Source organism: Pyrus communis, chromosome 10, assembly GCF_963583255.1.
Source record: "Pyrus communis chromosome 10, drPyrComm1.1, whole genome shotgun sequence".
In the NCBI taxonomy this organism is placed as follows: domain Eukaryota; kingdom Viridiplantae; phylum Streptophyta; class Magnoliopsida; order Rosales; family Rosaceae; genus Pyrus; species Pyrus communis.
This window is the reverse complement of record NC_084812.1, coordinates 4,725,078-4,748,688: the sequence shown is the minus strand read 5'-3', so window position 1 is coordinate 4,748,688 and position 23,611 is coordinate 4,725,078. Positions and strand designations below refer to the sequence as shown.

At 36.1% G+C, this 23,611-nt stretch overlaps 1 pseudogene; it reads left to right on the top strand.

Moving 5' to 3' along the window:
* The first annotated feature begins 10,310 nt into the window (after positions 1-10,310).
* Positions 10,311-23,346, top strand: LOC137747015 (cyclic nucleotide-gated ion channel 1-like; annotated as a pseudogene).
* The last annotated feature ends 265 nt before the right edge of the window (positions 23,347-23,611 follow it).

Below are 23,611 nucleotides of genomic sequence, written 5' to 3'. Positions count from 1 at the left end.
TCAATTGTGTATACTTACTTAATAAGCATCGTTTCCATTGTCTAGTCATTCCTTTTACAAAAGATCCTTTTACAAAAGATCTCCACACTTTTCGTATCTCTTCATTTCATTCAACATGGGTCTCGGTACCGACAATCAAGCATCGCCTTCCCAAAACAATGATATCTCATCTGAAATGAGTTCACAGACTAAAGTTTGACTAAGGCGACGCTTCTTTTGTTGCCAGGATTCGAAATCCATACCATCAACAAGACTAAATCATGAGGCATGGCAACATTTCGTCCGTCAAGTTACTTTCTTCTCTGAATATCATTCTTATCAACATAATTTTCATCAAGAGTTCCTGATGGTTTACATCCCTACAACGATGACTAAATTCATAACCACACCATCTTTGTAACCCAGTGTTTACTGTCCGATAAAAAACACATAAGTTATCATGTCCTTCTAACGTGTTTTTTATTTTATTTTATTTTATTTTTTTCCTTCTGAAAGATGGCACTCTTTCCTTCATGCATTTGTTCGAACTTGAAACAGTCATGGCCGTTTCCTTTTGTGCTTGGCAGACGGATGCAAATTTCTAGCCTACCACATCCTTTCATGAAAACGCGAAATACCTTTTTTCATATTTTCTTATCACCTCTATATCATGTCAAGAGGCAAGAGATATATATCCATTTAATTGATCAAATAAAACCAACTTATGATTTTAATAAACTGATTATATATATGAGTATCCATCCACTTATCATGATGATTTCTCACTTCTCTTTCGTTGCATTGTATACTTAATATATGACATACAACTTATCATCTAGCCCGATCAAAACCAATGGCAATTCCCAATATATATAGAGTTAATTACAAAAAACTACCTCAAGTATGGGTCAAATGACACTTTCATACCTCATCTTTTAAAATTGACAATGTCATACCACATCTTACGAATTTGTGTCAATGTTATACCTTCCGTTAGCTTGGCCGTTTATTTCTCAGTTAAATGCTGACGTGGCTTGATCCGGGACCCATTTTTATTAAAAAATTAATAAAAAATTATTAAAAACAAAAAAAATCATTTAATATTATTTAAATATTAAAATAATAAAAAAAAAAAGTACATAAAAAAATAAATAACATTAGCCATCATCTTTCCTCTCTTTTCGTGCATCTCCCCCCTCTCTCTTCCCCATCATCTTCTTGCAACCCAGCAACCCAGAAAAGAAGAAGGAGAAAGAAGAAGAAGAAGAAGAGAAAAAAAAAAAAAAAAAAACCCAAACCAAACCAAACCCAGTTCATCCCCCCTCCCCCCACCACAAACTCAACCCCCTGCAACCTAGAAAGGAGGAGGAAGAAGAAGGAAACACAAAAAAAATAAAAAAAAAATAAAAAAAAAACAATGGGAAACCCAGTTCGTCCCCTGCAGAAGAAGAAGAAGGAAGAAGAGGGAAGAAGCATAAGAGAGAAGGAAAAAAAAAAAAAAGCAGCAAACCCGTCCCCTCCCACCCAACCCCCCCCCCCCAACCCCACCCCCCCCCCCAACCTAACCCGCATAAGAAGAAGAAGAGGGAAGCAGAAGAAGAGAGAAGAAAAAAAAAAAAAAACAATTGGAAACCCAGTTCGTCCCCCTGCAGAAGAAGAAGAAGAAGAAGAAGAAGAAGAGGGAAGAAGAGGGAAGAAGAGGAAGAGAGAAGGAAAAAAAAAAAAAAAAAAAAAAAAAAAAACAGCAGCAACCCAGTTCGCCCCCCTCACACCCACCCTCTCCCCTCCACACCCATTCCCCCACCCCCGCCGTCCCCGCCGCCCATTTTCTCCTCGCCCAGGAGAATGGGTTTTTTTTTTTTTTTTTTTTTTTTTTTTTTTTTTTTTGGGGTTGTAGGTAGTGGGTGCGAGGTTGGGTGCAGAGGGTGGGGTGCGAAGGTGGGGAGGTTGGGTGTGTGGGTGTGGGGAGAAGAGGGGGTGAGGAGCAAGGAAAACAAATTGGTTTTCTTTTTTTTTTTTTCTCTTCTATTTTTCTAGGTTGTAGTTGCAAAAAGGGGAAGAAGATGAAAATGGGGAGAAGGGAGAAAGGGGGGGGGGGGGAAGGGACGAATTGACGTTGGTTTTTTTTTTATTTTTTATTTTAATAAATAATTTTTTTATTATTTTAATAATTAAATAATATTAAATGATTTTTTTTGTTTTTAATAATTTTTTAATAAAAATGGGTCCCGGATCAAGCCACGTCAGCATTTAACTGAGAAATAAACGACCAAGCTAACGGAAGGTATAACATTGACACAAATTCGTAAAATGAGGTATGACATTGTCAATTTTAAAAGATGAGGTATGAAAGTGTCATTTGACCTATACTTGAGGTAGTTTTTTGTAATTAACTCTTTTGTTTAAATTAAAGAAGAAGATGAATTAATTATGAATAAAACTTATATCGCCCCAACCTATTATCTTATGCTTTTAACTTTGAACATTTCTCAATATCAGATTTATATATTAAGTATTCAGACTTTTCTAAATCTGTCGCTGCAATTCCATCATAAGTATAAAATTAAACATTATCAAAGAAATGAAAACTGGGCACAACATATATATGTAATAAGAAGCGAAGTGAAATGAGAACGATAATAATCAATCCAGTTTATTCTTAATTAATCATATACCAAGTGATGCGCAAAATTCAAGCATATAGATATTTGCGCACGCACATTCATATTTCTAATTGTTCCATAGAGATAAAATTATGCCTTTAGATAGTTACAATAATATTAGAAAATATGAAAATAACAAGAATTTCAATAATAATGATCATAAAGAAATTCACAACATCACTTATGTATGAGATTAATACAAACAAGAAGTTAGAAAGTTAGAAATACTGACAAACTTGAAAATTGAAGCTTACACAAATGCAACGTCCTAAAGACAGAATTTCACCCCTACTCTTGTGCTTGCAGTTTGGTAGGCCAGTCGAAGTCGAAGCACTTCAATCTTCGGACTTTGACGAACCTTATATATTCCGTACTCTCAACACATGACTCGAAAGTTGACAAATACGACTCGAAATTTGACAAATGAAGAATGAGAGAAACAAAGCTGGGAAACCCTATTTCTCAAGAGTAAAATTAACTCTAATATTTTATCCTTAATGCCAATGGTTTCATGAGTTTATTTAGAACCCCACTACTGCTTACTAAAGAATGTAACTTTTCATTAAGTAGACATCATTTAGCAAGAGAATGCACCTAAACAACATAACCTTTGTAAGAAATACAATTAACACTATTTTTCATTCAATTATTAAAATTATATGTTACAATATTTCATATTATAATATAAAATTCCCAACAATTTGTAGCATAATCAACTTCCTTCTTGATACCAGAGTATGTTGTACCATGTGTGAAGCCTAATGGCGACACGTGCTCCACGTCACCCATGTTGTTCACATGTTTGGCTTGAAATTTCGCCTCACTAGAGAAGGCGTGTTTAGAAAGGAGCTTTGCATAGGCTTATTAGTAAGTTGGGTTACTTTCTATATTGTCAATTGGTTTTATAATGGAACCTTAATTTCTCCGTGGTATAATCAAACTCAGATTTGTAGCATAAGGGTTTAGGGTTAGATAGCCACAATAACTCTGCTGATTTCAAAACGACTCGAAGAGCGCCACCATGCAAGCTATAGCCAGGGCTGGGTGCACACAACGGGCTAGAATTCATGGTTACGGTCCCTAATCACTATATAAAGATATGCAAAAATGCGTAAGAAGTTTCGGTCATCTGTCTCACACCCAAATGCCAATTTATAAATCCCAAACGAGTGGTACCTGCAGGAAACGATTTTAACAGGGAATAAAATGGCATCCTTAACCTTAACAGTTACCCTTGCACTCTAGTTTCCAAAGATATCAAATGTCGAAATTTTTAGAGTGATGATTGGAAATCCAGCACAATCTCATGCATAATTACCGTAACAATTGGATGATGATCGTTTTTGAGTGCCAGTAAACAAATGAAAATATGCACATGTCATGCATCATGGTGTGAGTTCAATTCACACCGATTCTCCTATCATCGTTTTGTTCCGCCAAGTGGTAAGGATCTCCCCCGAAAGTGATGTGCTTACAAATAAAACCTTGCCAGTAGTTCATCAAACTTCCCGAGCTCACGAACAGGTCTCTTGCCTTACCATATGGCAAGGATACGTACAACTAACTATTTAATCTAAGTTTTTTTTTTAAGTCAAAATAGTTCCCGAGATTGACATAATTTCTCACTTTGGTCCCTAAAATCTAAAATCGATAGAATTGGTCTCTGTGCTTGTCCACCATCAATCATTACCTTAAAATATTTTTTTTGTCAAATCATTTTGGCCCCATTGTTTATTAAATTGAGAGTATTTTTGTTATTTTGGTGCATAGAGAGTGCAGGAAAAGCATAAATTTTGATATTGTGCGAGATACATTGAGGTTGGTTCGGACAGAGTTCCCCCATACCGTGTTTTTCGTCGCAGGGACTCAGGTGAACTTTGTCTTTTTGTTTATCTGACTATTATATTTATCTATTTTCTTTTACTAATACAATATTGATGGTGAAAACATAAACTTGTTGTTCTGCGGGCATAGAAAGCTGCTTGGAACTCTCTTGTAATATTTATAGTTATATGTTGAGGTTATGTAACCTTAAAGTCTAAAGTTTTAATGCTCGTTTGATAACCATTTTTTCTTACTAGATGATTACCAAACCGACTTTAAAGAGTTCCGAACTTTATATCTAATTTCTTTGTTTTTTGTGCTCCCATTTTTCTTACCAGGCAACAAAAGTTGCAATTATGATTTCGGTTTGGGACACTTGTTCTCCTTACAAGACAAAGAAAAAACAGGTAAGCATATTACCAAACAGAGAAGACAAGATATCAAGCTGCAGGATCATGAGTATTTATTTTGATTTCCAGCGCCTGCCATTTCCGTAAAACACTGGCAAAAGATAGCTCTGTGAATAGTGTCTTAACGTAGCAAGTTCAAATTGGTTTTATAATTCCCCCATGCTTCAAATTATCAAAAAATTATTTTGTGTGACTGTAACACCATGCGTGACGGTATTAATCAACTTTTGTTATAATTCGTAGGCATACGCATAATTAGTTTTAGTGGAGAAGGAGGTCCCTACTTCATTGGAATTGGCAGAAGCTCTTTCTGTCGCTGCAGATGAAAATATCCAATGAATGCTCTTTGATGATCGTCCTAGCGATTAGACCTGGTATTTGTGTCGTTTTTTTCGTGTTCGTGTCATTTTAGTGGAGAATGAGGTCCCTACTTCATTGGAATTGGCAGAATCTCTTTATGTCACTGCAGATAAAAATATCCAGTGAATGCTCTTTGATGATCGTCCTAGCAATTAGACCTGGTATTTGTGTCCTTTTTTTCGTGTTCGTGTCATTTTTGTGTCATACTCGATAGTTTAACGAGTCGTGTCGCGTAACATCCATTAAAGTAAATGGGTAATATGACCCGACCCGAAATCAACCCATTAATATTATCAGGTAATATGACTCGACCCGTTACCCTTTAAGAAAAATATATTTTAAATCAATAAATAATGAAAATGAAAAACATAATTTAACCCAAAAAAATGTAAAACATAATACTAAATTAGTATATACATACTAAATTTCAGAGTTGACTCTCTCACGAAAGTTGTAAAGCTTATCATTACGAATGATTGTGTGTGTGTGTGTGTGTATATATATATATATTTTTTAACATTTTCACACTTCTACAATAATTATTATTAATTTTGCACTCAAATAAAAACCACTATTCATGAGATTTTGAGGTTTTGAAAATCTAAACGACCATGTAACCATCTTTTAAGCGTAAAGAATGCAATTACAAGCGTTTATATATACTTTCATATTTTTCAAACTTATACATTAATGAATATAAATTTTATTTATTTTGAACTCCCTTAAAAATACTATTCATGAGAGTTTGTATGGTTTTAAAATTCAAATGATATTATACCCATTCAAAAAGCATACAAGATGTGATTACGAGTGTTTGCATATTTTTTCACATTTTTTGCATTTGTAAATTAATTATTATATATATTTTAATGTGTTTGGTATTTTTAAATTACTTGATACGTTTATTTTTAATGTGTTTTATAATTTTTTAATCTCACTCTTTGCCTATAGTATACTATAAAAATAGATAAATAAAACTTATTTTTTTTTAAGATTTATATAGAATAATAATACAATAATAATTAATAACAATATATACATATCCACTATATCTATTGTATTTTATAGTAATTAAAATAATTTAAATCATCAAAGATTCAAAATAACTTTTTTCACATCGTGTCGAAACAGGTTACTCACGTGTCACTCTTGTGTAAACCTGTTAAGGAGCCATTATTAACAGGTTCTTATTGTGTGACCCGATAATGACCCGATTAGTTATCGTGTTGACCCGAAACCCATTATTTTCTTATCGTTTATGTGTCATATTAACGGGTCGTGTAAGAAATTACTAGGTCTACTAGCAATAGGACATATGTACAACCATGTCCAGTTGTAAAAGTACTAACTTGTGTGTGATAAAATGTAAAAGAGTGAGTGGTGGTTGTGTTGAGGCGGTTAAGGTTGTAATTTAACTTGATAATTATATTTAATCTTTTAATTTAGAGATCATTTAGTCATCTAAATGTGTTAAATGAATTAACAATTTAGGTGACAAGTAACTTTAACCTTCTCATGATAACTATCTATTTGTTTGACCATATGAATGACTAAAAGATTTTCAAATTGAATGATTAGTCTTGCATATATGATCTTTACATGATGATAATGAGAATGAACAGTTTCAGTTATGATGTTTGTACGGTGAAAATGCGTAAATTGTAAGTGAAAAAACAAGCAACCTCTCTAACGTATAGAAACTTCAGGTACGAAAATGTAATATTAATAGGAACAATTTAAAGACACAAGTGGCAAGTATTATCAGCTTTTTCTTTAGTCAGAATGCAACACATGCATGGCAATTAAAGATATGAATGGAGGGCTACTCTTCTTATCACTACCTCGTCCGTACAAAGAGCAATGTGATTTTAGGCTATGTGTGGGTAAAGGATTTCCTAACCCTAAAGAATTGAGGTCAAGTTAGCAAGAAATTGCTCACAAAAAAAAAAAAAATTAGATATGAGAGATTAGAAGATTCCTCTGAGCATTAAAAAGGTATGTGTGAGGGATTAGCAAAATCCACTTAAAAAAAAAATAAATAAAAAAAGGCTTATGACAAAGCTACAACAGTCCATCCTTTCAGAGGCTGAAAAAACTCACAGAGGCATTTCAACCTTTTGCATCCACCATTGTGTGATTTGAACCCAAGACATGCCGTGTGAACTGCGGACTTAGAATTCACCCCACCAACCCTACTTGAATGTCGTTTGCAAATCTCTCACACATGCCTTTGCAGTTCTCATGAAGAGCTTTTCTAATTTCACCTATCTAATATTTTGTGATCCATTTCTTGCTACGTACTTGAGCTCAATCTTTTGAAACTTGAAAATTCCTCGCCAAACTTAGCCTAAAGGAAAAAAAAAAATTGATTCCTTAATAAAGCAGAAATTGTATAACCACAGTGAAAGCAAGAAATTGTTTACCCACAGTGAAAGCAAATTATTTCATCGTTTTTCAAAAGATGAGAATAAAATTTCATTGACGGCTGAAAAAAAGAGAGAGAGAATAATTATAGGAGAACACTCGAGACTTATTTGGGACATGAAATAACAAGTTTGGAACTGCATTCAGATCATGAATTGAAATCTCTCTCTCTCTCTCTCTCTCTCTCTCTCTCTCGCCTACTGGTGTAAGCTTCAGTACTTGAGTGTCAGGTTAGTAGGGCTTCAGTACTTGTCTCTGTATTGGTGTATCTAAGTTTTAGTTTGCCATGCACATGCATATTTAACTACTAATCATTGATATTATTTTGTGGTACTTGTATTTTACCAAGCTAGGTAGCTCCTTGGTTTCGTTAGCAGAGGATATAGAGTATCATATGAACTTTAGTTATGGCGGACTCCACTGTAACCATAAGGTTCGTTTATTTCTCTAACTTTTTTTTTCTTCTTCTAACTTTAATATCATTTCTTGTTTTCTTTCTTTTTTCTTTAATTATGAGAAATGACATAATTATTACTGGTAGATTACATTAGAGTCAATTAATCCGGAGTAATATGATCGAGATAGTTAATTGGTCTCTTCCATCCGATTCTAATCAGGTTAATGAGAAACGTTGATAGGCATTTGGCGATTTTCTGTGGTTATCGAGCCGTTGGGAAACTTCTGCATAGTTCGAATAATTATTTGAAACAAAAATATAAAAGAAAATAAAGAAATGAATGTAAAATTAGCTTTCTCTTTATTTGTAGTAGAGGATTCAATCGAAATGGATAATCCTCATGAGAATAATTTTTCATTTGAGAGGATTAGAACAGAATCAGACGTGAATAAAATTTCTCTCCCCTAATCTTTCTGCCTTGGAAAGGATTGGAACGGATAACTTTTTTTTAGTAGGGCTCGTTTGAAAGTGATTTTAAAACTACTAAAAACGAATTTTAAAGAAGATATTTTTGGGTTCTAAAAGCACATTTAGTTCTTCTTGCAAAAAGCTTACTTGTTTTTTATAGGAAACAATTCAAGTGCTTCTTCAGGATTTACTTGCATTTTTACTAAGAAATGATCATAAAACATTTTCATCAAAAATATTTTGAGTCATTTTAAAAGCACTTTCAAATGAGCTCTAATTCATCTCCTAACTCCAATTTGGTTACAATTTTTTCATTTCTTCTTTTAACATGCCTTAAAAACAATAACTTATTTATTACAATCTTTATTTATTCCAATCCAATTGTCGGTGCCAAACAAGGCCTAATAGTCTGATAGGGCTATAACTGAAAAGAAACCTCTAGACAACAAAGAAATCCAAAGTAAGGAAGTAATGATTCATAGTCCTACTTTGACTTGAATGACTCATAATCCTACTTTGACTTGGAAAACAACTCAGCCTGGTAGTAAGTACGTTTTGGGGCAGTTCCTCATTCTAAAAAATTCTGCAAAATATGGAAATTGAACCGTTGCAGGCGTATATCGCATGCGCGATATTGAGAAAGTCTTCATCCTCGCATTGTAACTCAATTCCGATAGAATTTCACCTTAAATGGGTAAATGGGTTTGTAGTGCAATTTTTTTTAAAAAACTTTTTTGCTATTATTAAGGAGAATGGAAAAGTTCGAAACTATTATATTAGGCGAAAGTTTTGAATATGTGACACGTGTGCAAATTGTGGTAGCAAGTTTTTGCCATATTAGTCTTAACAAAATTGTATCTACAACATAAAATAACACTTTTGCTGAAGGCCAAAGCCACACGCCTGTCCACAAGGTATGTGGAGTTTCAGCCGATGGATCTCTAATGCCTACTCTAAAGAGAGAGAGAATTTAGGACTTAAGTGCATAACAAAAGCTTACCATAAATTGGGGGAGATGTAGTTACAGGGGTGGTCGGGCAGCATTTATCCAAAAGATGTTAGTTGTTAAATATCTTAGATTTATCTTGGAAATTAATATCCTTGATTGGATATGATTGGAAATCATTCCTTGTTTGAGTTGATCTTCAATTAGGAGAATATTAAAGATAGGATCAAGTAATTAATCCTATTTTTAATGCCTTTGACTTTTCTCCTTGCCATGGGCAGGAGAGTTTGATGATATCCTAGTAATTTGCTCATATCTTCAGGCAGATTAAATTGCACGTCGATTAAATATGGGTCTCGCCAATTGAATGAGGCAATTTTGTCATCTTTAGAAAAAAAGAAACCACATGTCAGCTCCATGATTTTTTCGGATTATTTTTTGCTCCACACAAATCTAGAACATATGACAAAATTCTAGAAAAATTATGTTAGTATCTTCAACACACACACACACACACATATATATATATATATATTAACAAACGATATTATTTACATTAAAAAGAGGGTGGGGGGGGGGGCTAAGCCTCACAATGGACTAGCAATAATGTGGTTCAAATTCTCTTTTAGCGAGAATCGAACCTAAGACCTCTCACTTGCAAGTGAAGAGGAATATCACTAGACCGTAGTACTAAGTGGCATCGTCAACACATATTAGCTTTCTTCTCTTCCGAAAAGTCATTTTCCCTTTAAAAAATGAAAATAGAGAAAAATGAAGAAAAAAGTCATTTCAATGTTTCTTAAAGCATATTGTTCGTCAATTTCTTTGATCTAAATTAGATGCCTCAAGCATTTTCAGTGATTGATATTTTGCAAGGACAATCTATGAGGTACTTGAAAAATAGACAGTTCAGATTGTTGAAGTTCAATGTGGTGTTGGCCCCAAAATTATATATACATATGTGTGTGTGTACAGACACACACATTTATGGGGGAAAATGTTGATAATATGTTTATTGTGTCTTGTACAGTGATCTAGGTACTTTAGAGGAGGGGGAAGCTTCCAAGCAAGATGGAGGACACAGAAGTAGAACTACTAAAGAATGGCCAACAATTGAGCCACAACGTCATCAAGAACAAATATTCTTTCCAACCTGGGATATTATCTTTATAGTATCATCTGCATTTTCTCTCTTCGTTGATCCCTTGATCTGCTATATTCCTGTCATCGTCGAGAAAGACACTTGCTACTTTTGGGACAAAAGGTTGATGTGGACAATTTTGGCTTTTCGATCAATCGGGGATCTCTTTTATGCAATGGACATTGTTGTTTTTCTGAAGAGATTTCGCGCCAAACGTAGTGCCAAGTCTTCTGCAGGGGCCTCCTCCACAAAAACTATTGATGATCATCATGTGACAACATTGTATGATTTCATCCACAAGAAATCTGTTAGTCACTTAGCCATTCTACCTCGAATTTGGGTTGCTCTTCCCTTTCAACAGGTAAGACTTTAAGAGAAGGTGATCTCTTGCACGTAATTAAATTTCACATTTAACTGCACGCATGCATGTATATAGTGATTACACATGACGTAGCGGGAAATAGCCCACTCGTTAGAATTCACTAGCAAATAAGCTAAAGTCCATCAACAATTTGGAATCCTCTAGAAAATATAGAAAACTCTAAAGTTGAATTGATTACAAATCAAAAGCCAAGATGACATATTTATAATGTGACACAGGGGAAGTTAAAGATAAAATGGATCACGAATAGTCACCCATGAATAGATTTCTGAAACACCAGAGAATTGAGAAAAAATTTCGAATTTTGATTAATAATATGTTAATATGATGAAAACACAACCCTAAAGTTGTTTATAGCCTAAAAACACCCTTAAAATTTAAAAGTTGTTTTTAACCCTTCAAACGATGTTAAAACGCCGAAATCTATCTTATATCGCGCCAAAGTAGAGAGTTGCCTTTATCTCATTGTTCTCTTTTCGAAAAGGTATCATGGACCAAATCGAACACCGAAAACCTGAAAAATACTATTCACCACAGTTAGCTCGGACATGTCGTTCGAATCAGCTTTGCCAATCCCTAGTCATAATGTTCTTAACCTTGGAAACCCTAGGTATCTAAATAAAAAGGGAAATAAACAAATAAAGAAAATATTAAAATTGTACTTAAATAATGAAATCCGAATTAAACATGGCAAATGCCACAATTGGCTCAAATTTAGGCCCAAAACTGACAAGCAAACGAAAATTACGTTAATTCGAACAACCTGAAAAGTTTAAAGCATCTACTTTCGAAATATGACAGCAACAAATAATTTATTAGCCCTTAAATTACCAATTCTCCAATTTTTTTTATTTTTATTAAGGGTGTCTCTGCATCCTTTTAATATTATTGCACGTAAAATAGCATAATTTTTATCCTACATCAACGCACTAATTACCCTATGGTAACCATGATGCTATATGTTTTTGACGTACAATCCCATCAAATTTGTCATTTACTGCCTACTCATGGTAGTTGGGTAGGTTTTGTCCTGCTGTGTACAAACTCTAAAAATATCACGCACACTCGTTAATTTGATTTTAAAATTTTAATTCTAAATCAACACTGCACTGTTGTGTATAAACCCAGTTAGAAGCCACAACAAATTCCATAATTCCATTCCGTTAAAATCACCAAGCAACCCAAAAGTTGCATAGCAAAAAACCTGAGAATAAATTCCACATTGGTAGGAGAATTGACTTTGCATGGATTTATAAGTAAGTTGAGATTCTAAAATATTATACCCACATATATACATAGGTACATAATTTGAACAGAAAAATATTGAGTTCACTTATATATGGGTACAATACATGGGTACATTCTTCAAAACAACAAACAAAGAAAAGAAAAATAGATATTTGGAAGTCTGGGAGGGGAAGATGAAGATTGGGATTTTTGGTTTTATTTTTTTTCCTTTTCTTTAATTAATTATTTTAATGTACAAATTAAATTTTAAAATTTTTATTAAGTGTTTAGCCACGTGGCACAAATTTGGCAACCACACCAGCATAAACGAAGACCCCATATTTGCCGTGTCATCACTTAATGGTTAATTTAACTGATTTTGTAACAGTTATATGAAATTGAAATAACATAATAGTAAATGTATGAGATTGAAATGTTTTAAAAATATTGTATGAGGTTGAAAATGCATCAAAATTTGAGGATGTAAAATATTATTATATGAATAGGTATATTTACGATTAAAAAACTGAACTCCTTTTTATAAAATTAATCCGTGCAAACTTATTTTAATTTTATTTAATATCTTTGTATTTTGGAAATGTTTTAAATTGAAAATTAATTAGGAGATTAATAAAGGTGTGAGTATTAAAATCATAATTAAGAAATTAATGAAATGTTTTAAATTATAAATCAATTACTAATTTTTATTTAAAAAAATTATATAACTGACATATAAATTCATTCATACATTAATGTTTGGGGCCTCAAACAAAACTTGAAAACCAATAAGATCATTGTCAAACTACATTACTAACCAAAAACTGAATACGAATTTTTCGTAAATTATTATATAAATTAATGATTTAATAATATTAGTTAGTTGTCTCTTAGTACTACGGTCTAGTGAGAATCCTCTTCACTTATAACTTGTAAGTAAGAGGTCTTAGGTTTGATGCTCTCCAAATGCGAATTTGGACCGCATTATTATGGCTTGTTCATTGTAAGGCTTACCCCACTCTCTCACACCTTTTATATAGATAATATCGCTTTTCAAAAAAAAAAAAACCAGAAATTCACATTAGTTGGCCAATATCCCTATTTAACTGTTGGTTGAAATGTCTCCAGGCAATATTGCTCGCAGCTGGAAATTTTACATACTTTGATGGTACTATGCTTATTTTCGTAATTCCATTCCAATATACACAGAGGGCTTATAACCTCTACAAGTGGCTTGATCGGCGTACTAACGTAAGGACTGGAATAAGAAGATTGTTTAAAGCTATGTTAGACTTCCTTCCCTTCATCATTGCCTCTCATGTAAGTTCAAATCTTTTTAAAATGGTCCCCTAGGATCACGGCCAATATATTTACTAATTGCGGTCTCAACGTAACCACATATTATTACTGTTAACTACATTGAAATATTTGAGAATTGAAGAGAAAATCAAAAGAAGGATGAACACAGAGAGTTTGGAGAGAGAGTTTAGAGAGAGAAATATGAGACTTGTATTAACTACAAAGAAAGATTACACAACTATGTTTTTATAAGAGAAAGCGTAACAACTCTAACCAAATACTAACAAACTTACTAACTATATTGCTGACTTGCACAGTCATTTAACTAATCATCTAACTATTGGTGTGGAACCCTTAATACTCCCCCTCAATCTCAACTAGGGAAACCCAATTTGAGATTGGAAGAACATCTGCAATCACTTAAACCAACTGCAATCTTGCAATCCTTCTGGATGATTGAATTGATCCACCTCGAATTCATTCCATGTCACAATAGCTTCATGTATATCACCTTGTTCTATATGAAAATTATTCCCATCTGAGTTCTGGAGCATATGAAAAGTATCATTAGTGTCAACATCAATCAAATTTTGCATATGACTAACATAACTATTAAGCGTTTATATAAAATTCATTCAGCTTAAGGTTCGGCGCCAAACTGCCTTGACCGTGCAACATCGTCATCCAGATTCCATATAGAAGCATGGTTAACTAAACCATCATCCTCACTTGCATGTATTTGCCTACCGCCAAACCATTTCCCATTCATCATTTCTATGCACTTTTGAGCATCATTCCTTGAATATGACCAAAACAATTTTTGGGAATGATTCTCACAAACCTCCACTGAGTCCACTACACCAAGCTTCACACATTTCTCCTGAACATTATGGACCTAAAATTTCATATGCCCTTATTTCGGCAGGAGTGAGCATGTAGCGAAGAATAACCGTAGCTGAAATTGACACCATTCCTCTGCCTCTAACATGAGTTTCTCAAATGACAGCCTTTTATAAAGTAGTCGTAGCACACCTTCATGCTTGTATAACAACTTTTTACGGGATTACCCTTCGTGGGGTTTACCTTCAACAATCTCACTCAACATTGGCTTTAGCATTTAATATTTACAAAAACAGAAAATTAACAAACTATAGTGCGGCATCGGCCTTAACTGTAGTACCACAGGATCGCCCTTTGTGGATTTTACCAGAAACGACTTCTCTTAACAATGGCATCAGCCTTCACAATTTCAATCAACAGAAAATTAACATCTATGTACGATTACCCTTCGTGGGATTTACCTACCAATAACACGGGATTACCCTTCGTGGGATTTACCATCAACAACTCCTTCAAACTTCATCCTTTTCTAAGACACATATAGCCGGACTTACAGTAGATACATGCCAACAACTAAGATGGTTAGACTCAAAATTATAGGCTATGATAAGGAAATATATTGCACAAACTCCTTTGTAAGCTCCTCAACAATCTTCTCAGACATCACATTTCTCAGTTTGGCATAAACCATAATCCGAATAATCACAAACTTGTAAACGCCAGAGAGCTGCAGAAAAATGAAACCCAATAAAATTGCAGCATATCAGTGAGAGAGACAAGAATTGGACACCATACAAATTGCACAATTCACGGTTTCGAAAAGAAAAATAAAAATCCAGCAATGACCAATATTCATGAATCCAAATATCCCAAATATCACAAACACTAATCTTGAAGCAATGACCAATCTTGAATCCAAATATCACACTAATATCCTAGAAAAGACTCACAAGAAAGATGAACAAACAGAGTGTAAATTCAATATACTACTCTTTGGCTATCGACTTTACTAATTGACAAAATAACGAACATTTTCTTACTGAAACATTTAATCAAATAGATTATGTGCACTGTGAAAACTAGAAATCAAGAACCTGATAAGAACTTCAATCTTGGCCCAAGAACGCTGAGAGAGAAAACCATAAGTCTCTCATCGATCTAAGAATCTATGGCAGAGTCAGAACCAATAATCGCCTCGCTGATGGACAAGATCTACAGCTGTGGATGCAAATTTCAGTCATCTTATCCTTTAACGAAAATGCACCTGCAAAATAATAACACCTAAGATTAAGGCCAAAAATCTCACGCACCCATGATGAATAGAGGGCTTTGGCCGAAGAATCTCCAATGCCAAAGTTAGAATTATGAAAAGAACGTTTGTAAGAGTTTGTGGGTAGCAAATAGCTTAGTATTTTAGTGGGATAAGAGAAGTATTTATAAATGGCCGGCCATATATGGTGGTATTTGGAGAATAATTGCAAGATATTATGTGAAATAATATCTTGCAATTAACAGGGCAATTATTCCCAAATTAAATAGGAAGTTTTGGGAGTTACCTTTTGAATAAAATTAATAAGGGGTTGATGAGGAGTGATGAGAGATATTTGAATAAATACCATAGTTTGACTCTTCCTTGATTGAACTATTATTGTCTGTTGCATGTGCGTGGGAATCCCGGTGTGCCTCGAGGGTAGTTTTGTCATTCTCACCCAAAAGTTCACGTGTCACCTTTATAATTTTCTTGATTATTTTTTGCCCCACAAATGTCCCCACACCTGCTGGCTACTCACAGGAAAGGGTAGTAAGTGTGGAGATCTTTAACTTTGATGCAGATTTCCACTTGGACTTGAAATTAGATTCTTCTAGGAAATGTAAGTAAATCGCCTCCAAAGCCTATTTAAGCCTACCTTAAGTAGAGGATTAAATCAACTTCGGAGGGCAATTATTTATCCCTACAAGAGCTAGAGGATATTTATTCCTCTTCCCCTAGCATTCTTCGTCGCTTACTTGTGCAAAGAATTGTCTTCCGTTGATTTCTTTATCTTCTCCGCCCCGTACCAATGTAATAAAATTTTAATTTTCTTTGTCTTCCTCTTGGTTGGTGCTGTCGTGGGGCAGCTGTCAAGGTGGTGCAGCATGTCGGCTGGTAAGGGTCAGGAGACGGCTCGGCATAGGCCGATGAAGTGGTGTGACAAAGGTCATAACTTGAGTTGCTCAACTTGACTGGAGCCAAGGGCTAGCTCAGCATGGGCCACGGTTTAGGCTACCACGTTTATGCTGCTTTCCAAGAATGAAGAAACTGTTTGAGTTTGATTTCTTAGTTGTTGTAGATGGAGCAATTGAGGACAGAGCTGCCAAGATCGGAACTGCTAAAGTTGAAGTGTCAGATCAGCAAACTGTTGAGTGTGAAATGGTTGCTGTCCTTGACCATTTGCTGCTTAGCTGGTCTTCGAGTATTCGATCTTTTAAGTTGTGTGGCATGCATCACAACATGATAAAAATCTGTGGAATATGAAAACCATTAACTAATCACATCAAAATGAGTAGTTGTGTGGAAATTCATTGGTAGTTTGCCCCCTTCCATTGAAGGGTAGACCCAGATGGGCGTCGGAAAATTAGTTTACCTTTTCCCACTGGAGAGTTTACCCAGATGGGTGTCACGAAATTAGTTTACCCTCTTGCACTAGAAAGCAGACCCCAATGGGTGTCGTGGAATTAGTTTACCCTCTTGCACTGGAGAGTAATTAGTTTATCCTCTCGCACTGGAGAGCAGACCCAGCGGGGTGTTAGGGAATTGGTTTATCATCTCACGCTAGAGAGCTTACCTAGATGGGCGTCGAGAAATTAGTTTACCCTATCGCACTAGAGAGCAGACCTATATGGTTGTCAGGGAATTAGTTTACCCTATCGTATTAGAGAGCAATTAGTTTATCCTCTCGCACTGGAGAGAAAACCCAGATAGGTGTCAGGAAATTAGCTTGTCCTCTCGCACTAGAAAACTTACCCAGATGAGTGTCTGGGAATTAGTTTACCCTCTCGCACTGGAAAACAGACCCATATGGGTGTCAGGGAATTGGTTTACCCTCTCACACTGGAGAGTATGAAAGTCGTTGTTATGAGTACAGTTGAGGAAAACTGGACTTCTAGACAACTGAAATAATCATTAGCCTATGAGGTGTTGTTCGACAATCTGCTTGAGACTTCAAACTGCTTGTGGAACCCGCATAAAAGTGTACATGGGAAACGTAGTGAGCTGCTCCGAGACTTTCTTCAAGTATTGCGCCATCACCGCTAAGTCTTTCACTAGCAGGGGTTGCTAATAAGGCCTTGTCTTCTGCTCTGTCGTATGATGCTTTGAAGTTTGGAGTGTCATGGGTTTTGTTGGCACGATTATGAGTCGCATGGCAAGATTATCATGGCTGAAAATCATGGTGCACAATTGGCATGGCTGTGAGCCATGGTGACAGATCGAGGGTAGCCGAGAGTCGTGGAGCAGATAAGCATGGCTGTGAGCACGAAGTTGGGGTAAGCTTGTGCGCAGCAGGAGGAATTAGACCACTAGGTTCACAGTGCTCGGCTACTGGTGATGTGCTACTCCAGTATTGAATCGTCTGGAGTGATAAAAATAAGATATGCCCTGGTTCTTAGTAGTTGGGCTGGTGTGTCCTTATGGTACTTGTCTGCCCCTAACGCGCCATTAGGCTGAGTTGCTGCGTTTGTTAAAACAGAAGTAATTTTTGTATCTGCCAGTGTATGTGGGATGGTTTCATCTGCTCAATCTTGTCAATGAAAGGTGACTTGCTTATGTTGGTCATGTCTCATCGGAGTGCCTTATCAATAGCTTTGTTAAGCTGGAAATCACGTAATTATTTGGTAGGGATCCTCCCAACTTCTTCCTGAATTTGCGTCTGCTGGGGCAGCAGAGCTTCAGACTGTCCCTGGTCGTGACCTGTTGGTTTAGGCTGCTTTTTCCTATGCTCGGCTCGTCTATGTCTCGGTTGCAGTGCATGTGGTACGTTCCTAGCAGACAAGCGGGTTACTCGCAGGCTACCGATTGAACTTGAGCCGGATTGAGTAACTATTTCTCTCCTTCGATGTGTTGCCTACTTAAATGTGAAGTAGATGATGCCTATTGCGAGGCTAGCCATGGATGAACATTTCACCTAGAAGGTTGTCCATGTTGATTATCGAAGTGCTACCCAAACAGTGAATGTATGCTCGTTTGTGGGCCTAACTAGGAGTGAACGCTCATTCGCACGCTAAGACTAGAGTATACGCTATCTCGGGGGCCGAGTCAAGAGTGTACACTACCAGAATGCTCGGTTTGTGGCTGGTCGAGACGCTGCTGAAGAGGTTCATCGTCTGGCCTTGTCTTACTTTGGGACAAATCGTATATGCACACTGCATCTCGGTATGCTGATTCACCAAGGTCGTTTGTTGCGTGAGGGCGTTTGTCAACTCTATGACTTGTCGAAACAAGTGATGTTATCTATATAGGGTGGAAGAGCTTGGATGATATACGTCTCCTAGAGTGGTGGAAACGTAATAGACTCCGGGACCGAGATTTGAGCTAGGATATGCCAAATTTGCAGAAAAAATGGGGTGAAAATAGCCTCGGTTCAATCGTTGGTCCAAAAATTTTAAGTTGAGATGGTTGAACTGGCCTTGGATCGGTTGAGATCACTAGGTGGACCACAAAAATGGGTTGGGTAGCGAAAGTAAGTCAAGGCACGTGCAAGGCGCGTGGGCACGATGCGGTCTGGCCTGCTTGGCATTGGGCCAATGGTGCATTAGGCCGCTAGTGTTGGGCTGCTCCAATTATCGCAACTATAACTGCTTGGGCCGTGCTTTGGGCCTCAGTTACTGTGGCAACGTCATGGGTCTGCTGGATTTAGGCTGCCCCGCACTAGGTTGGCTGCCTTGTGGCATGGCCCTGGGCTCGTTACTGCAAGGTGGCAGGTGTTGTTGCTTCGTGACCTTGCTGCCATAAAGCTGTTCCACTCTCCAATGCCATAGTGGTTGCCATCGCTGCCGTGGTGGTGGTACTCTATGGTGGCAAAGTTACTATTTTTGATGTCATGTTGAGTTTCGTGGATCGTCGTGGTGGAGCTACATCGCAATCTCCATCATTTGATATGGATCTTTGAACGTAGGAAGTTTCGTTTGTCATGGTTTCTGAATTTCCCACCATTGTATTTTTCTTCTACGTCTATTCAAAGAATTTAAAAAATTCTAGGAATAAGAACGTATAAATGAGAAATGAGAAACTTTGAATGCGAGAGTCTTCTTTGAGCATGTGAATCAAACTCTCAATGAAAGCACCAATTTGTGGATGCAAATTTTTGTCATCTTCTCCTTTAATGAAAATGCACCTGCAAAATAATAACACATAAGATTAAGGTCAAAAGACTCACGTGCCCACGATGAATGAGGAGCTTTGGCTAAAGAATCTCTGATGCCAAAATTAGAATTCTAAAAAGAATGTGTTTAGGAGTTTGTGGGTAGCAAATGACTTAGTATTTTAGTGGGATAATCTGAGTATTTATAGGAGAGTTGCAAGATATTATGTGAAATAATATCTTGCAATTAACATGGGAATTATTCCTAAATTAAATAGAAACCATTTGAATAAAGGGAGTTTTAACAAAACACTCCCGGTACTGTTCACTTTTAACGAAAAACCACATTTTTACCTTTAACTGTCACTATTCACTATACCTTTAAAAAGGGCTTTTCATTAAAAGGGAAGTTTTTTTGGACTTTTTTATTAGTTTTCCTTTGAATAAAATCAATAAGGGATTGATGAGGAGTGATGAGAGGGATTTAAATAAAGGAACTTTAACGAAAAGCTCTTAGTACTGTTTGCATGCGCATGAGAATCTTGGTGTGCCTCGAGGGTAATTTTATCATTCTCACCCAAAAGTCTACGTGTCAGCTCCATATATAATTTTCTTGATTATTTTTTGCTCCACAACAGCCACCAGTCCTTGCTTCATCGGACTCCAACGACGAAAATAATTCCAAGCACGTTGCCTCTATCAAAACCAAGGTTGAAGACGCCAAGTCGTCGACGCACGATTCTAACAAAACCCCAATTCCTGAGGACAATTTTGATTTCGACGAAGCAGCACAAGATTCTGTGAGCTCTTATTTGGTGGAAGACGATGGGGGAGAGATTGAACTAATTCGGCTATTTATTTTGAGAAAAAGCAAAAGAAACTAGAAACTAATAAAAGCACAATAGGAAAGGAACCACCACCAGGATCCATGGCGCGAACCTGGTGGCTCTGATACCATGTTAACTACATTGAAATATTTGAGAATTGAAGAGAAAATCAAAAGAAAGATGAAGAGAAGAAAGATGAACACAGAGTTTGGAGAGAGAGAGTTTAGGGAGAGAAATATGAGACTTGTATTTACTAAAAAGAAAGATTACACAACTATATTTTTATAAAAGAAAGCCTAACAACTCTAACCAAATACTAACAAACTTACTAACTATATTGCTAACTTGTACAGTCATTTAACTAATCATCGAACTATTGGTGTGGAACCCTTAATAATTACTAGGTGTAGAGTTTTTTCACTAGAGACGTCCATGCTAATAGCATTGAACTTTCCAGATATAAACTGGAAATTATCTTGTCAAGTCTTTGATGGGAGACTATTTTACAACCATAGGTATAGAATGCTCAAATAGTAACCGGTTAGTAAGTTAATACGACACTAACCACTTATTTAGGTCTCTCCTCTAACGTCGTCATCTCATAATCTTAACCAACAATTTTAAAATCAACATCCAAAGAAGGAAAGCTTTCAAAATAACAATGCAAATAGTGAAATGATGTCCGATTTGGATAGCTTTTTCAAGCTTGATCTGTGAATTGACCTAAAAATGAGCTGGTTGGATAATGAGATGATGTTGTATAGTGGGCTTAAATAAGTAGTTAGTATCGTATTAATTTTAACATATTAACCGATTAGTTCTTGAGCACTCATATATATATTAGGGTACAATTTCTTGTATGGTTTTGAATAACCAAAGGGGTAAGAGAGAGTTTGTAAGAGGTAAAAATTGGTGTGTGAATAACACTTAACCTTTCATTATCCTTTATCGTTTTTCAATACCTTTTAAAAACATTGATTATTAACTATATGGTCTTGTTTGTCCTTCAGCTTTACGGATCCATGTGGTACATTTTTGCTGCGAATCGAAAGATAGTATGTTGGCAGGAATACATCTGTAAACATGAAAACATATGTGATCGTGGCAGAGTTCTTTATTTCTTCTTTTGTGGTTATTCTTGTCAGAAAAACAATGAAACGATCAGTATCCCACGTTTAAAACTATCATGTTCTGTAGAACTTCCAAAAAATATGACTTCGTTCCCTTTCGATTATGGTATATTTCTGTCCGCTCTCCAGTCTAATATGACGAGGTCAAGAGATCTTCCAAAAAAAGTCTTGCACTGTTTTTGATGGGGCCTGCGAAATCTGAGGTTTGCATCTGCAGAAATTAATATACATATTTATGTTGTAAGCTCATCAATGCCATCTTTCATCTATTAACTCTCTCATCAATGTCGTCCATTAAATTCCATAAAAAACTTAAGTAAGTTTTCTAAAAGAATGTCATCAATAATTAATATATTGCTCTTTGTTTCATTTGCTTGCAGTTCAGCTGGGTCAAACCTTGAGACGAGTTTCGACACGGGCGAAATCATCTTTTCAGTTGTGATCTCTATAAGTGGCTTGGTACTATTTTTAGTATATCTCAATTCGAGGGTGCAGGTTGGTGCGGTGGCCAGTACTCTTTGAAGCAAAATTTATGTCATTAATTAAGCTTAAGGCTCCTTCATGCAATTTTTTTATGCATTCATGCACGTACATATATTTGTGGATTTGATGAACTCGTCATGAAATTACTTTATAGAGTTTCTAAACATGCAGGCGTCGGAAAAAATAGCTGAGCATCGCAGACTGAGAAAGACGGAAGCGGAATATCTAGTCTTAATGGAACAAAGACCTATCATGCGCCGTCTCTGCATGAATTCACTAAAGAAAGTACGTATTGTGAACTTTTTGAATGTAACAGTCAGAAAAGATAATATTCATCTTGCGTAATTAATTGTATCTAATTAAACATTGTTATGTAGGTTCCAATTCTTGGAAGTATAGATGGAAACGTGTTGAAAGCAATATCTGAGCATCTAAAGACGGTGATTTATACTGAGGATGTGTATATTATTCGAGAGGGTGAACCGTTGCGGAAGATGCTGTTCATCCGGCGAGGCACTGCTTTGACCTACACAACTAGTAAAGGTGCAACAAGTGTTTGCAAATGCCTTGAGAAAAATGACTTCTATGGAGAAGAACTTCTAATTTGGGCATTGAAATCTGCCTCATTTTCTGAGTTGCCTATATGCACTACAACCCTTGTATCTGAATCAAAAGTTGAAGCATTTTCAATCACAGCAAGCCGCTTGAAGTCTGTAGTCGCTGAGTTTTGGCGGCACTTTAGAAGGGAGCTTCCTCACTCTCAGGTGGAGTATTTTGCAGCTTCTTCCATACAAGCAGCCTGGCGCCGCCGCTATGCAAAACGCCATATAAGGCATCAATTCGCTGGGAAAAATAATTAGTAGATTAGTAAGAGTAAACTCGAGCATTACTATCCTAACTATGAATACATAGTACCTTTCGTCTCTAAATTTAAAGCAGGTGATTGAGAAGAACTTGTAATTTGGGCATTCATATTTGCCTCATTTTCTGAATTGCCTATCTGCGCTACAACCCTTGTGTCCCAATCAAAAGTTAAAGCATTTTCAATCACGGCAAACCGCTTGAAGTCTCTAGCCGCTGAGTTTTGGTGGCACTTGAGAAGGGAGTTTCCTCACTCTCAGGTGGAGTATTTTGCAGCTTCTTCTATACAGGTAGCCTGGCGCGACCACCACGCAAAAAAGCTAAGAGATCAACTGGCTGGGCCAAATAATTAGTACATTAGCAAGCGTAAATTGGAGCATCGCCTTGGTGTGTGCGTTTAAGTTGGTATCGCTTTTGTTTTGTGTGTGTGTGTTTTGGGTTGGTATTGCTTTGGTTCCTCTTTATGTTGCTTTACTCTCTTTTGGCCTTGGTTTCTTTTCAATTCCATGGTGTGTCCTGGGTTTTGGTTTGTGGTATGAAAAGTGTGCAATCATTGACATTCACGAAAACGATATTATGTATGAATTAAAAGCTCAAATTATGGATGATGTTGA